This window comes from Salvelinus sp. IW2-2015, linkage group LG30 (genome assembly GCF_002910315.2).
Source record: "Salvelinus sp. IW2-2015 linkage group LG30, ASM291031v2, whole genome shotgun sequence".
Lineage (NCBI taxonomy): Eukaryota > Metazoa > Chordata > Actinopteri > Salmoniformes > Salmonidae > Salvelinus > Salvelinus sp. IW2-2015.
This window is the reverse complement of record NC_036869.1, coordinates 4,334,197-4,351,164: the sequence shown is the minus strand read 5'-3', so window position 1 is coordinate 4,351,164 and position 16,968 is coordinate 4,334,197. Positions and strand designations below refer to the sequence as shown.

Sequence of the window (16,968 nt, the reverse complement as noted above, 5' to 3'; positions counted from 1 at the left end):
ATACATACATACCATACATACATTACATACATAACATACCATACATACATACATACATACATACATACAGTTGAAGTCGGAAGTTTACATACACGTAGGTTGGAGTCATTAAAACTTGTTTTTCAACCATCCCACATTCTTATTAACGAACTATAGTTTTGCAAGTAGGTTAGGACATCTACTTTGTGCATGACACAATTAATTTTTCCAACAATTGTTTACAGACAGATTATTTCACTTAAACTCACTGTATCACAATTTCAGTGGGTCAGAAGTTAACATACACCAAGTTGACTGTGCCTTTAACAAGCTTGGAAAATGGATCAATTGGAGTGTTACTGTGATGTATTTAAGGTCTACCTTCAAACTCAGTGCCTCTTTGCTTGACATCATGGGAAAATCAAAAGAAATCAGCCAAGACCTCAGAAAAAAATTTAGACCTCCACAAGTCTGGTTCATCTTTGGAGCAATTTCCAAAGCCTAAGGTACCACATTCATCTATACAAACAATAGTACGCAAGTATAAACACCATGGGACCATGCACCATCATACCACCTAGGAAGGAGACGCGTTTCTGTCTCCTAGAGATGAATGTACTTTGTTGCAAAAGTGCAAATCGATCCCAGAACAACAGCAAAGGACCTTGTGATGCTGGAGGAAACAGGTACAAAAGTATCTATATCCACGATAAAATGCATTCTATATCGACATAACCTCAAAGGCCGCTCAGCAAGGAAGAAGCCACTGTTAAAAAACCGCCAAAAAAAGCCAGACTACGCTTTGCAACTGCACATGGACAAAGTTTGTACTTTTTGGAAAATGTCCTCTGTCTGATGAAAAAAAAATAACTGTTTGGCCATAATGACCATTGTTATGTTTGAAAAAAAGGGGCGGCTTGCATCATCATGTTGTGGGGGTCCTTTCTGCAGAGGAACTGTGCACTTCACAAAAATAGATAGCATCATGAGAGAAAAATTATGTGGATATATTGAAGCAACATCTCATGACATCAGTCAGGAAGGTAAAGCTTGTCTCAAATGGGTCTTCCAAATGGACAATGACCCCAAGCATACTTCCAAAATTGTGCAAAATGTTAAGGACAACAAAGTCAAGTATTGGATGGCCATCACAAAGCCCTGACCTCAATCCTATAGAACATTTGTGGCAGAACTGAAAAACATGTGCGAGCAAGGAGGCCTACAAACCTGACTCAGTTACACCAGCTCTGTCAGGAGGAATGGCCAAAATTCACCCAACTTATTGTGGAAGCTTGTGAAAGGCTACCCGAACGTTTGACCCAAGTTAAACAATTTAAATGCAATGCTACCAAATACTAATTGAGTATAGTAAGCTTCTGACCCACTGGGAATGTCATGAAAGAAATAAAAAGCTGAATTAAATATTTCTCTCTACTATTATTCTGACATTTCACATTCTTAACATAAAGTGGTGATCCTAACTGACCTAAGACAGGGAATTTTTACTTGGATTAAATGTCAGGAATTGTGAAAAACTGAGTTTAAATGTAACTTCCGACTTCAACTGTACATACATATAATACATACACATACATACATATACATACATACATACATACAACATACATACTACATAACTACATACATACATACATACATACATACATATATATGTACACATCTATTTTAAAAAATAATTTACATTTTTTTACCTTCTAGCCCGACGACCCCTCCCCTAATTTGAGAAACCAGTGACAACAACCTTAGGCTTCAACTTCCAGCGTATACATACTATATACATTTTACGGGCACAGTCTATTTTACAATAGTTGTATTTTGTTTGTTTTTACTCCTGCCCTTCCTCTAGCCTCAACCTCTCACATCTTTTTCTTTCACTAACGTTCTGAACCTATATACGTTTTACGGACACAGTAGCTTTTACATTAGTTATCTTGCTATTAGTTGTTATTATTCCCAACTTTCAGCTCCATTCAACCCCTCCCATCTATCTCTTAACACCATCCATATCGGATTTCTATTTGCTATATATTTTTGAACTGTGCTGTGATGTTCACAAAAGTTCTGATCCTTTCTATTTCATCATTCTTCATTACATTTACATTTAATCATTTTAGCAGACGCTCTTATCCAGAGCGACTTACAAATTGGTGCATTCACACTTATGAACATCCAGTGAACAGCCACTTTACAATAGTGCATCTAAATCTTGAGGGGGGGGTGAGAAGATTACTTTATCCATCCTAGGTATCCTTAAAGAGGTGGGTTTCAGGTGTCTCCGGAAGGTGGTGATTGACTCCGCCTGTCCTGGCGTCGTGAGGAGTTTGTTCCCACCATTGGGGGCCAGAGCAGCGAACAGTTTTGACTGGCTGAGCGAACTGTACTTCCTTCAGTGGTAGGGAGGCGAGCAGCCAGAGGGGATGAACGCAGTGCCCTTGTTTGGTGTAGGGCCTGATCAGAGCCTGGAGGTACTGAGTGCCGTTCCCCTCACAGCTCCGTAGGCAAGCAACCATGTCTTGTATCGGATGCGAGCTTCAACTGAGGCCAGAATGGAGAGAGCGCGAGGAGGTGACGGAGAGAACTTGGGAAGCGTTGAACCACCAGACGGGCTCGCGAGTTCTGAGATGGACTTGTAGGGTTTCATGGCACAGCAGGAGCCCAGCAACACCGATTGCATTAATCCAGACGGAGATTGACAAGTGCCTGAGACTTAGGAACCTGCGCCCTTCCTGTGTGAGTCACCGGGTCCGTATCGGCGGGATGTTGTAAGTAGCATGAACCAACAGGAACGGGCCACCGCCTTGAGTTAGTTAAGAACGACACGGACGTGTTGTCCAGGATCACGCCAAGTTCTTAGCGCTCTGGGAGAGACACACAATGAGTTGTTCAACCGTATGGCGAGATCATGGAACGGCATGTCCTCCCCGGAGAGAGAGCACGCTCGTTTGCGAGTTCAGCTGAGTGTTGATCCGTCGGGGGGGGGACGGGACTGTGCTTCAACTAAATCCAGTGTTGTGACTACTGTTGCCAAGAGGACTTGTGAGCTAAAGAATAGCGGCTGCTATTACATCAGAACATGAGGAGATGTGGACCATGCCAGTCACATAATACAGGAGGAGGAGATATTACATGGTAGAGGATGTAACACAGTTAGATTGGGCTTGCAGACAGTGTTAACATTATCTGCAGTGTAGCCACAGCAGGGGGTTCCAGCCATCCTGCAGWCTCTTGGATGTCTGTCTTTTGCAAAGGACGGGTGTTTTACTATGCAGGCCATGGATCCTCTAGACCCCTCAAACTCAACTCTGGACCTTGAAGGCAGTTCCACTGCTTTTTTCATTGTTCCCCTCTTATCAGGGACTGATTTAGACCTGAGGCACCAGGGCAGGTGGGTGCAATTAATTATCAGGTAGAACAGAAAACCAGCAGTGCTCCGGACCTTGTAGGGTAAGACTTGAATACCCCTCCCGTAAACTACAATGCTCAATATTTGAATAAAATGTATAATCAGCTTCAAGTCTGAACTGGCCTGAAACAGGGAATGTGAGGAGAGATAGTCCTCTCTGTAGTATTAGCAGTAGATCCAACTTTGTTCAGACAGAGCAGAGGTAGCGCAGAGGTAGCGCAGAGGTGGAGGACTCTTGTGGTCCTTTGGGATTTGTTTTTCCACATGTCCAGCAGGTGGGGCTGTTGAGCAGCAAGTCCCCCAGCCCACACAACAGAGCGGCTCCCTATGCTGCTGGAGCTGATCCTCTTCCTCCTTAGTGTCTATTGTGATGTGGCTGACGTTCAGTCCTGCCTGTCTGCATCTCAGCCCTTTGTATGTAAACGGTATCTGTCAGTCTACGAGATCTGCTAGGCTCACATTTATGATGCTATCAACACCAGTGGGAGGTTATGAATACCTTTCCCACAAGAGCAATGTTGTTCTCCCTCTATTCATGTCTCCCTCCTGAGCAGAAATGCCATCTAAATCGGACAGAAATCTGGTTCATTTTAGATCTTACAGCATTTCTGATTCTCTCGCTGTCTTGTCAGAAAAGGTTGTCTAGAGCGATGGGGTGGTTAGTACGGTGGCCCTGGGTTTGGGGTGTCTTCTCCTCTTTTTAATGTCACACTCGTCACATCACGGCAAGAGAGATTTTATTTAAAAYAAATTGGAGGCCCCTTGTGCTATCTAATAAATAAGCCTCATCCCTAGGTAATTATGGGCTGTTTGATTTTGCATGCGGATTCCCCCCCTCTGCACCCCCCCGCTTTTAAGCATCTGTGGCCCCCGAGGAAAGATGGGGGGGGGGGGGGGGGGGGGCGGGGGGCTCCGTGTCACGTGGTACATACCCTACTGTATTGTTCTGAAGCAGAGATGAGATGAGCAGCCCTCACTGCACTCCAACCCCTGGCTTCTGGCTCTATTTGTCTGACTGACCTTAGACTGGGCTGCAACGGAAAAATGTTGCAATGTAGAGGTTTCCTCAAGAGGCAGGGGGATGGAGGTGAGGGTGACCCCCAATGTTCTTCACAAAGGATGCACCCCCCCCACGTACTGTAGGCTCTTTTCCCCAATCTGCTCATAGTTGCAGGCCTATGTGCTTTGGATGAGATTTAAAATACATGTCAGATCTTTTACAGGTTTTCTTTTTAATATCAGCTTCTTTTCAGGCCTTTTCAGTGATTTTCTTAGGATTAAGAACATCGTGATATATCACAATCAAATCAAATCAACAGAGAGAAACCCTTTAAAAACAGAATATACCACTTCCTTACTGCAGAAGCCGCCCCCTGTAACCAACCAGTGCATCAGCTCCTCCAGCAGCGGTTGGTTGGCTGGTTGGGGGCCTACTGGGTTTGGTGTGGTGAGGTGGCTGGCCAGCAGGACTGTGTTGTAGCCGGCTGGGCCTCCACTGAGGCTGAGGTGGGGGACTGTGATATCACCTCAGGCACATCTTTGAGCTCTGAGCCAGGCGGTGGGGGGTTTGAGGGGGTTGGAGTGGGGGCCGGCTCGGTGGCGGTTTCTGCGCAGCGACAGCGAGCATGCTGGGAAGCACAGAGGCGTTGGAAACGGATTAGCCAGTTAGACCTTGTGCACAATCACCTCTGAAAGTGCTCCCTCAGACGAGAAATGAACAAATGCCTCTGCACTCATTTTTCCTTCCTCTCTCATATTCAGTATAAAAGCAGTAGCTTCATACGCAAAGGCAACGTATGATGGTGAACAAGTCAGTGTGTAAACCTCTTTAAGGTTTAATTTTTCTCATCCATTTTTACCTCTCTGGCTGATATACATGCCCCTTTCAAGCGACTCAGAGTCAAAACCGAACTAATCCATGGCACTCTCCTGTACTCAGACCTCTTGATAAGAAATCAAAGCCTGGGCCAAGACAAACTGTCTCATTAGCTGATTGGCAGATTTTTCGGCAATTGAGAAATTGGTGCATTGCCTCGGTTAAACAGGCCAAATCAAACGACTTCCTTTGCGCTATGACAGACTGTTAGTGATCATTCTAAATTCTGTAAAATCGTTATTCACTGAAGTGGGATAATTCCTCTACATCCCTGCCTATGCAAGTCGTTTTGGACTCCTGCATCATTGCTGAAAAGTTCAGATTTGTGATTATTTTAATCAGCGTTTTATCTGATTTCCTAATTTGAAAGAAGAAAGCTAAGGTAACTGAGCTAAACGACTACCGCCCCGTAGCACTCACTTCCGTCATCATGAAGTGCTTTGAGAGACTAGTCAAGGACCATATCACCTCCACTCTACCTGACAACCTAGACCACTCCAATTTGCTTACCTCCCCAATGGTCCACAGACGACGCAACGCAACCACACTGCCCTAACCCATCTGGACAAGAGTTCTGGACTTCCTGACGGGCCGCCCCAGGTGGTGAGGGTAGGTAACAACATCTCCACTCCGCTGATCCTCAACACTGGGGCCCCACAAGGGTGCGTTCTCAGCCCTCTCCTGTACTCCCTGTTCACCCACGACGCGTGGCCATGCACGCCTCCAACTCAATCATCAAGTTAGACAACACTACAGTGGTAGGCTTGATTACCAACAACGACGAGACGGTCTACAGGGAGGAGGTGAGGGCCCTCGGAGTGTGGTGTCAGGAAAATAACCTCACACTCAACGTCACAAAAACAAGGAGATGATCGTGGATTCAGGAAACAGCAGAGGGACACCCCTATCCACATCGACGGGACTGTAGTGAGAGAGGTAGTAAGTTTTAAGTTCCTCGGCGTACACATCACGGACAAACTGAATTGGTCCACCCCACACAGACAGCGTGGTGAAGAAGGCGCAGCAGCGCCTCTTCACCTCAGGAGGCTGAAGAAATTCGGCTTGTCACCAAAAAGCACTCACAAACTTTTACAGATGCCACAATCGAGAGCATCCTGTCGGGCTGTATACCGCCTGGTACGGCAACTGCTCCGCCACAACCGTAAGGCTCTCCAGAGGGTAGTGAGGTCTGCCACACACATCACCCGGGGGCAAACTACTGCCCTCCAGCGACACCTACACCACCGATGTCAAAGGAAGGTCCATAAAGATCATCAAGGACAACAACCACCGAGCCACTGCCTGTTCACCCCGCTATCATCCAGAAGGCGAGGTCAGTACAGGTGCATCAAAGCAGGGACCGAGAGACCTGAAAAACAGCTTTCTATATCAAGGCCATCAGACTTGTTAAACACCACCACTAACATTGAGTGGCTGCTGCCAACATACTGACTCAACTCCAGCCACTTTAACAATGTAAAAATTGATGAAAAAATGTATCACTAGCCATTTTTAGACAATGCAACTTCATATAATGTTTACATACCCTACATTACTCATCTCATATGTATATAGTTGTACTCTATAAACCATCCACTGCATCTTGGCCTAATGCCTTCTGTTGCTATCACTAATTCATATATCTTTATGTACATATTCTTCATTCCTTTACACTTGTGTGTGTGGATATGGTAGTTGTTGTGAAATTGTTAGGTTAGATTACTCGTTGGTTATTACTGCATTGTCGGAACTAGAAGCACAAGCATTTCGCTACACTCGCATTAACATCTGCTAACCATGTGTATGTGACAAATAAAATTTGATTTGATTTGGATGATAAGTCAACCTCATGTGACTTGGGAAATGGTAGTCAGGTTTTTTTATATTTTTGGCAAACTTAAGTTCTTGCTGCCTTGTTAGCTATTGACACCAAGAAGTCATTAGGGGCTGACAATATGGACCCGTCTTTGCTTAAGTATGCTGCACTCCTCATAGCTGGCTCAGTAACACAAATGTTTTATTTAACTTTAGTATCAGGAAATATTCCAAAAGTGTGGAAAGCAGCTTGTGTGCTACCACTCCATAATGGAGGGGATAGTAGTGATCTTGATAATAATCTATCCATTTCCAGGCTCCCTTGCTAAAATACTAGAATCATTGGCCAACAAACGGCTACGTTATTATCTATCTGTAAATGGTATTCTTAATGTCAATCAATCCAGATTAGAGGTCGACCGATTAATCGGCATGGCCTATTATTTAGGGCCGATTTCAAGTTTTCATAACAATCGGTAATCGGCATTTTTGGACTCCGATTATGGCCGATTACATTGCATTCCACGAGGAAACTGCGTGGCAGGCTGACCAKCTGTTACGCGAGTGCAGCAAGGAGCCAAGGTAAGTTGCTAGCTAGCGTTAAAATGATCTTATAAAAAACAATCAGTCTTCACATAATCACTAGTTAACTACACATGGTTGATGATATTACTAGGTTAACTAGCTTGTCCTGCGTTGCATATAATCAATGTGGTGCCTGTTAATTTATCATCGAATCACAGCCTACTTTACCAAACGGGGGATGATTTAACAAAAGCACATTTGCGAAAAAAAAAGCACAACCGTTGCACGAATGTACCTAACCATAAACATCAATGCCTTTCTTAAAATCAATACACAGAAGTATATATTTTTTTAAACCTGCATATTTAGTTAAAATAAATGAATGTTAGCAGGCAATATTAACTGGGGAAAATGTGTCACTTCTCTTGTGTTCATTGCACACAGAGTCAGGGTATATGCAAGAGTTTGGGCCGCCTGGCTCGTTGCAAACTAATTTGTCAGAATTTTACATAACTATGACATAACATTGAAGGTTGTGCAATGTAACAGCAATATTTAGACTTAGGGTTGCCACCCGTTCAATAAAATACGTAACGGTTCCGTATTTCACAGAAAAAAATCAAGTTTTTTTCCCCGAAATGATAGTTTCCGGATTTAACCATATTAATGACCAAAGGCTCATATTTCTGTGTTTATTATATTATATTATAATTAAGTCTATGATTTGATATTTTATAGAGCAGTGTGACTGAGTGGTGGTAGGCAGCAGGAGGCTCGTAAGCATTCATTCAAACTTTACTGCGTTTGCCAGCAGCTCTTAGCAATGCTTGAAGCACAGCGCTGTTTATGACTTCAAGCCTGTCAACTCCTGAGATTAGGCTGGCAATACTAAAGTGCCTATTAGAACATCCAATAGTCAAAGGTACAGTATATGAAATACAAATGGTATAGAGAGAAATAGTCGACGCGTCATAATTCCTATAATAACTACAACCTAAAACTTCTTACCTGGGAATATTGAAGAACTGGGAATATTGAACCACCAGCTTTCATATGTTCTTAGCAAGGAACTTAAACATGAGRTTTTTTACATGGCACATATTGCACTTTTACTTTCTTCTCCAACACTGTGTTTTTGCATTATTTAAACCAAATTGAGCATGTTTCATTATTTATTTGAGACTAAATAGATTTTATTTATGTATTATATTAAATTAAAATAAAAGTGTTCATTGTTCATTCAGTATTGTTGTAATTGTCATTATTACAAATGTAAATATATATATATATATACTGTATATATATATATAAAAATCGTCCGATTAATCGGCATTGGCTTTTTTTMGGGTCCTTAATCGGTATCGGCGTTGAAAAATCATAATCGGTCGACCTCTAATCCAGATTAAGACCTAAACATAGCACCGCTATGGCTACCATGCTTGTTTTTAAATTATATTGCAAATCCCTTGGATTAGAGAAATAATTGTGATGCCTTGTTTGTAGACTTGTCAAAAGCTTTTGATACTGTAGATCATGTTCATCTTTTGAATAAGCTGTTCTTGATATGATTGGTACAAATCAAATCAAATCAAAGTTTATTTGTCACGCCGAATACAACAGGTGTAGACCTTACAGTGAAATGCTTACTTACAGGCTCTAACCAACAGTGAAAAAAGGTATTAGGTGAACAATAGGTAAGTAAAGAAATAAAAACAACAGTAAAAAGACAGTGAAAAACGTACAGATGCTTGCAGATGGTTTCATAATTATCTCAAAGACAGAACTCAGGTCATCAAGGTAGATGGGATCAAGTCTGAGTTCCTTGAGTTACGTAAAGGGGTGCCCCAAGGTTTGATACTCGGCCCACTACTTTTTACAATCGATATAGATAACATTGTTAATGCTGTAAATGCAGATGTATGCAGATGATACTGTGTTGTATTCTATTGCTCCATCGGTTGGCCAAGCCTTTTCACATTTGAAGTCTAATTTTATAACACTGCAGAGGTCACTATTGGATCTAAAGTTACTGCTAAATTCAAACAAAACTAAATGCATGATTTTTTCTAGGTCTCATAACCCAGATTTAAATGAATTTGTAATGACTAGTTTGAACGGTACACAGATTGAGTGAGTTCCATCCTACAAACATCTTGGTATCTGGCTTGATGACAAACAGTKATTTAAAAAACATGTCACTGAGCTGGTGAAGAAGTTGAAGATCAAGGTTGGTTTATTTTACAAAAACAAAGCATGTCTGACTTTTGTTAATAGGTAGGTAATTGTCCAGGCCACTTTTATGTCTATTTTAGATTTTGGGGACATTACCTATATGCATGCAGCAGCATGTACACTTAAACCACTAGATGCTATTTTCCATTGTACCCTTAGGTTTATTACTGGTGATGCTTATAGAACTCACTATTGTGTTTTTTATTCAAAAGTGGTTTGGGCCTCTGCAAAACACTTATGCAAAAACGTCCTATGTATCTATCATCATTAATAAAATGTAGACGTACAAATGACCAAACCCGGTCTCAGGCTTGGATAACACTGGAGGCCCCTTCGGTCTCCACAGAGTAGGGTAAAGCTGATTTTAGTTTTTTTGCACCCTTTATGTGGAACAACTTCCAGAGCTCTCTGAAATTGTACTGAACAAAAAAAAGGCAACATGCAACAATTTCAAAGATTTAACTGAGTTACAGTTCATATAAGAAAGTCAGTCAATTAAAATAAACAAATTAGGACCTAATCTATGGATTTCACATGACTGGGAATACAGGTATGCATCTGTTGGTCACAGATACCTTTAAAAAAGTAGGGGCGTGGATCATAAAACCAGTCAGTATCGGGTGTGACCACCATTTGCCTCATGCAGCGTGACACATCTCCTTCACAAAGAGTTGATCAGGCTGTTGATTGTGGCCTGTGGAATGCTGTCCCACCCCTTCAATGGCTGTGCAAAGTTGCTGGATATTGGGGGGAACTAAAACATGCTGTCGTACACGTCAACCCAGAGCATCCCAAACATGCTGAATGGYTGTCATGTCTGGTGAGTATACAGGCCATGGAAGAACTGGGACATTTTCAGCTTGAAGGAATTGTGTACAGATCCTGGTGACATTGGGCCGTGCATTATCATGCTGAAACAGGAGGAGATGAATGGCACGATAATGGGCCTCAGGATCTCGTCGCGGAATCTGTGCATTCAAATTGCCATCAATAAAATGCAATTGTGTTCGTTGTCCGTAGCTTATGCCTGGTCATACCATAACCCCACCGCCACCATGGTGCACTCTGTTCACACCGTGGACATCAGCAAACCGCTCACCCACAGTACGTCATACATGTGGTCTGTGGTTGTGAGTCTGGTTGGATGTACTGCTAAATTCTCTGCACATTTTAGAGTGGCCTTTCATTGTCCCCAGCACAAGGTGCACCTGTGTAATGAGCTTCTTGATATGCCACACCTGTCAGGTGGATGGATTATCTTGGCAAAGGAGAAATGCTCACTAACGGGGATATCTTTCAGCTCATGACACATGGGAACAACACTTTTACATTTTGCATTTATATTTTTCTTCAGTGTAGATGTTCTGGTCCCTCTTGGTCAGACCTCAATGTTGTTGAATGTCTTTTTTTTCATATGTTTTTTGATTTTGTATATTGCGTGTGTTGATGTATTTATGCAGAGCTCATCTGTAAAATAGACCCTAGTCTCAGTATGACTTCCCTGTCAAAATAAAAGTAAAAAAATGAATATAAAAGAAAAAGGTTGTGACCTTGTGTGATACTACGCTTGCTGCTGATTGTGTCAATGTGTGTAGGTGTACCATACCTCATCACATTCCCCCCATCACTTCCCCTCTCCGTAGCCCATATCCTTCCACTGATGCTGCAGTCATCCCTCTGTCCGTATCCTTCRACCCCGCGCTGCAGTCATTCCTCTCCAGGAGTAAATGACATTGCTGACAAGGGGCCTTGAGTGACAGCTGGATACAAATGTCTGCCTGGAGGGCAGTGTAGCGACAAGCTCTCTGGCTAGTTGCTGCTTGCTTCTTATTGAAGGAAGTGCTGAGTCAGTCAGAAAGTCAGTGAGTCAGGGTTGGCCTGGGTTGATCTCACAACAGGTGACGTTGGGTAGAAAGAGTTGGTGACACCCAGGACAGGTTCTTATTCATTAGTGCACACACAACGTTTTGCCACAGAAAAGGAAAATTAGCATTTCTTATTAGACACTCCAGGTAGAATCCTCCCTGTTTCAGTCCGTTTTCTTCCATTTGGTGCCTAATGAATACAACCCATGAGAGCTAGGCTGAATGAGTGGTGGCTGTGGGGCTCTTGTATTACGAGACATGACATTAACTCCGTACAGGAAGGTCATGTCTGCGTTGGTTTGACTTTGACCCAGTATAGAGTAACAGGTGACCTCGTCTCCCACCTCTTGCCCAGTAGTAGGGCGATGCATGACATGAAATGCAAGTGAAAGTGTGACGACGAGTGACTAACTGATACAGTGTATTTTAGATCTAGCTGCAGCATATTGACTCTGAGTTGTGGTCTCTAATGTAAGAGAGGGAGAGAGCGAGCAGGGGTGTAGTGTTGCGTCACGCTGCACGGCTGAGAGAGCAGCTCCCGGTGGTGACATGACAAACAGGCCGGGTCGGTGATGATGACTCAACCACACTGAACATCCTCTACTTCTTCTAGGTCACGAGGATAGCTGCATGCTGAATCACCCGTATGACCTCTGTTGTGTCCTTACTTTACTTCGGACAAGGGAATAGTGTGCCATTTGGGACACATCCATGGTGTACTAATGACTACACAACTACTGTGGAACAGAACCACTGACTACAGTACAGGTTAGACCAAGGTCACATACGGTGAATGACCAGCAGGCAGGCACGGGATGGAAGGGTCATAATGCTCATAGGAATCTTTTTATTTGTTTTGAAATCCCTGTAATGACCACATATTTCATTTCAAAGGTAAGACGCCAGCAAAGCCACCTGTACCTCGCAAAATATTTCTCAAATTCTCTCAAGGTTTAGAATGAGCTGCTTTGATCATGGTCATAATCTCACTATCCTGTCAGCTGTATTCAAAGACTGAGTGTCACTGTCATTGACGAGGTCCTAGACCCTTTCAACAGGAGGAGAAACGAGAGGAGAGGACAGGCTAAGCCAGCCACCTACTGTACTGTACTATCACTGTCACATGGAGGCTGTGTTCCAAATCACACCCTATTCCCTATTTATTGCACCAATTGTTCTTTTTTTGTGATCAACATTTACATTTTTTTTCACATTATACAATACACATAACACAGGATATTACAAATATTACAAATATTAATGTGCACTACTTTTGACAAGGTAGCTCTGGTCAAAATTTGTTCATCTCATAGGGAATAGGGTGCCATTTGGSATGCTGTCGGAGAGAGGACTGAAGAAGGAGTGAGTGATAGAAGTCAGCCACTACTGTATGTACTGTAAACTACAGAAGGAGGTTCATCTGAGGAGCTGGGCCCTCTGGGGTGTTAAGCTGTTTAAAGTGAAAGTTTAAAAGTTAATTGTCTGCCGTTACCTGTCAGCTATTTTCAGCCTGGGCTCATTAGCAGACGATTCTAATGAGAGAGAGAGATGGGAGAATCAAAAAGTCGAACGAAAGACTTAAAGACATMGAGCCCCTCAGCGCACAAACGCACGCTCGCTCGGAGTACCATTTTCCGAGAGGCGTTTTTCTGTCATTAAACATCCCGTTTTTCTTTTTACAACGTTCATAATCGGAGAGAAAAGGCATTTGCATTTCGTGTTGCYGCGCAATGTTTACTATTACTTCCAGAGGGACGATAATGAAATGGAAGTGAATATTTTACGTTTTTTTAATGATGTTTTTCTCCAAACTGTTGAGGAGAAGAAGATGAAAAAAAGTGTGCCTTGTTGCCGTTGTCTTGCCCATAAGCGCTGGCTGTTGCTTCTGGTGTTGTGTTGCTATTGTAATTGAGAAAAAGCTGGGGTGCTCCACCTCCCCAGGCTGCTCCACCTCCCCAGCCAAATTAAAATTGTTTGAGGCCATAGGGCACTGCTCCCTCCCTCCCTCCCATATGGAGCATTTATTTTTATTTTGTCACCCGTCTCTCTTCCTTCTGTCTTTCTTATTGACATTATTGACATTTCTTCCCTCTGTCGTTTACTATCTTTCACTGCAAGGCCACGAGACCTCCTCCCTCTTTCTCCTTCCACTTTGACAGTGGTAAACAATGGGCAATTGCCTGTAGTAGGACAACTCATATTGTGAAGTGCCGACCCTATTTATTTTTCTACTGTCTGTTTCAGTATTCTTGTGAGCCGTAACCAACTCGGCCGATGAGTAACTACTAACACCCTATCAGACAAAAACAGTATCTCCTTCTGTCTCTCTCTAGCATCACCATCAACTGTTTCAAGGCCTTCCAGATGACCACTCAGCAGCAGCGGCCTGACTCGGTCCTCCGTCGGCAGCTCCTTCGGGGCCCAGCCCAAGGCCGAGGGGGCCTAGACTCCCAAATGGCCCTGCCCAGGGACACGCAGCCCAACCAAGCTGCCAACCAGCTCATCAAGATGGCCGTGTGGGCATCTCAGCCACCCTGGGGGCGGCCGCGCTGGCTGTGGCCCAGACCGCCCTGGACTGGGCTCCTGACTTCTTTATGCAGCTCTACTGATGGACTTATTGCAGCCCGCTATTAGGTAGCAGGGGGAGGGAGGGAGACGGGTCTACCTCTGTTAAGGAGCAGGGGGTAGGGAGGGGAGTGAGAGTGGAGGGAGACGGATCTACCTCTGTTAAGGAACAGGAGGGAGGGAGATGAAAGGGAGGTGGGTGTGAGGAGGGGGGAGAGGAGAACTCCCACCGTTGAGGAGTAGGAGGATTGAGATGCTAGGGACGTAGGGAGGGAGAGCAGAGGGAGAGCGTAGCTAGTGCCAAATAGGTTGAGTCACTCACACATGCAAACCCTCAGCCTGGGGAGGTGGAGCACCCCAGAGGACCTTGTCTGCCAAAATCAGTTCCATGACAAAGCATTTATTTATTCAGTAGTGTTTTTATTTATGGTTTTACTTGTGCTAATAGTTGACGGTTAATGAAAGGTAGTAGATTCATTTTTGTAATGATAAGCATTTTGAGTGCTGGCCTGTGTGCTGTCGAGCAAGCATGTCTGGGGAGAAAAACGCACCGGTAGCTATATCACAGCACCAGGCGCACAAATTCTGAAAAATACCTATTCCCCCCCTCCTACTTTTTTTCGCTGAATAGCCTTGGGTTGAGAGTGAAGGAACGTTCATTAAGGGGTGGAAACACTCACTCAATTCAGGTGGTTTTTACTTCAAAGAGGTCGACCTAATGAGAGAGAGAGAGAGAGAGAGAGAGAGAGATAGGGGAGAGACGGAGAGAGAGAGAGAGAGAGAGAGAGAGAGAGAGAGAGAGAGAGAGAGAGAGAGAGAGAGAGAGAGAGAGAGAGAGAGAGAGAGAGAGAGAGAGAGAGAGAGAGAGAGATGAGGAGAGAGAGAGATGAGAGAGAAGAGAGAGAGAGAGAGAGAGAGAAGAGAGAGAGAGAGAGAGATAGAGAGAGAGAAGAGAGAGAGAGAGAGAGAGAGAGAGAGAGAGAGAAGGAAGAGAAGAGAGATTGAGAGAGAGAGAGATGAGAGAGACGAGAGAGAGAGGAGAGAAGACGAGGAAGGAGAGAGAGAGAGGGAGAGACGAGAGAGAGAGAAAAAAAAAAAGAGAACCCAATTTCTGCTTTAAACTGGCACTTTAAACTAACCGGCTTCCCTTCAGTTGATGTCGATGGAGGATTTATAGAGTACATATAAAATATTCACCTGCACGCTACTCGGAGACAGTCACCTGCTGTGTATTTACATCAATGTGGAAGGAAGGTTGCTGTCCCAAATGGCTCCCTATTCCCTTTTATAGTGCACTATTTTTAATCCAGGGCCCGTAGAGTGTACTGCGATATATAGGGAATAGGGCGCCATTTGGGATGCATTCGAAATGTCCAGACTCATGCCTCCAACAACCCTCAAGACTACCGCTGTCACTAGCCAAAGACTTATTCAGTTAGCTGTACTAACTGGATAGCCCTGCGGCTTTTTAAAGTATGTTTTATTAAATGTTTTTACAAGAACCAGACTCAGAGAGTGTATATCCGTCCAAAGACACACTATTTTTGACGTCTTGTGTTCTACTGGTCCTGTTTTATCACACTGTGGTGTATTCATTATGGAAGGAGACCCTGTAAAACACCAAGGATACTTGATGATCATAATGTTGCACCCCCTGAATTGTAGGGGTGTTGTTTTAATTTGCATTGGACATGATGGATATGACAACCAATAACCAAGGGGCAGCTGTTGCTATACTCTAAGTTAATTTGATCAATACTACATGAATCACTGCCAGGAAGGACAACATGGTTGGTTTAGTTCTGTAAAACGTATGTCTATGTTCCATGCAGCCCAGTTAGATGCTACTAGCCAAGCCAGAAAGTCAGAAAAGCACAGGCCATATTTGAATTTAATGTAAGTTTAATTTCAGCCTTTGGCTATTGGCAAGGGTTTAGCCAAATCATTCACACTGGTGTGCCACTGTAATACATTTAACTAATGAAGCTGACAAAGCAAGGTCTTAAAGGCCCAATGCAGCTGTTTTTACCTCAATATAATCATTTCTGGGTAACAATTTAATTACCGTATTGTGATTATAATTTTTTTTAATTAAAATTGTAAAAAAAATAAACCAAAAATAGTTCATTAGCAAAGGGAAATTTCTCAAGCAATAATTTTTCTAGGACTTTGGGAGTGGTCTGAGCCCCGGATGAGAAAACTGAAAAGTTGCTGTTATTGGCCGAGAGGTTTGGAACTCTTTCTTGGTCTATTAACTATACTGAACAAAAATATAAATGCAACATGTAAAGTACCTCATGAGCTAAAATAAAAGATCCCAGAAGTGTTCRAATAAGCACAAAAAGCTTATTTCTCTCAAATGTTGTGCAATTTTTTTTTTTACATCCCTGTTAGTGAGTATTTCTCCATTGCCAAGATAATCTGTCCACCTGACAGGTGTGGCATATCAAGAAGCTGATTAAACAGCATGATCATTACACAGGTGCATCTTGTGCTGGGGACAATAAAAGGTCACTCTAAAATGTGCAGTTTCGTTACACAACACAATACCATAGATGTATCAAGTTTTGAGGAAGCGTGTAATTGGCATGCTGACTGCAGGAATGTCCACCAGAGATATTGCCAGAGCAWTGAATGTTCATTTCTCCACCATTAGCCGCCTCCAACGTAATTTTAGAGAATTTGTC

The 16,968-nt window shown here is 43.2% G+C and overlaps 1 pseudogene; it reads left to right on the top strand.

The window, feature by feature from the left end:
- The window catches only part of LOC139023256 (TBC1 domain family member 20-like), a 29,055-nt pseudogene extending 14,730 nt beyond the window's left edge, over positions 1-14,325 (top strand).
- Positions 14,326-16,968: the final 2,643 nt, after the last annotated feature.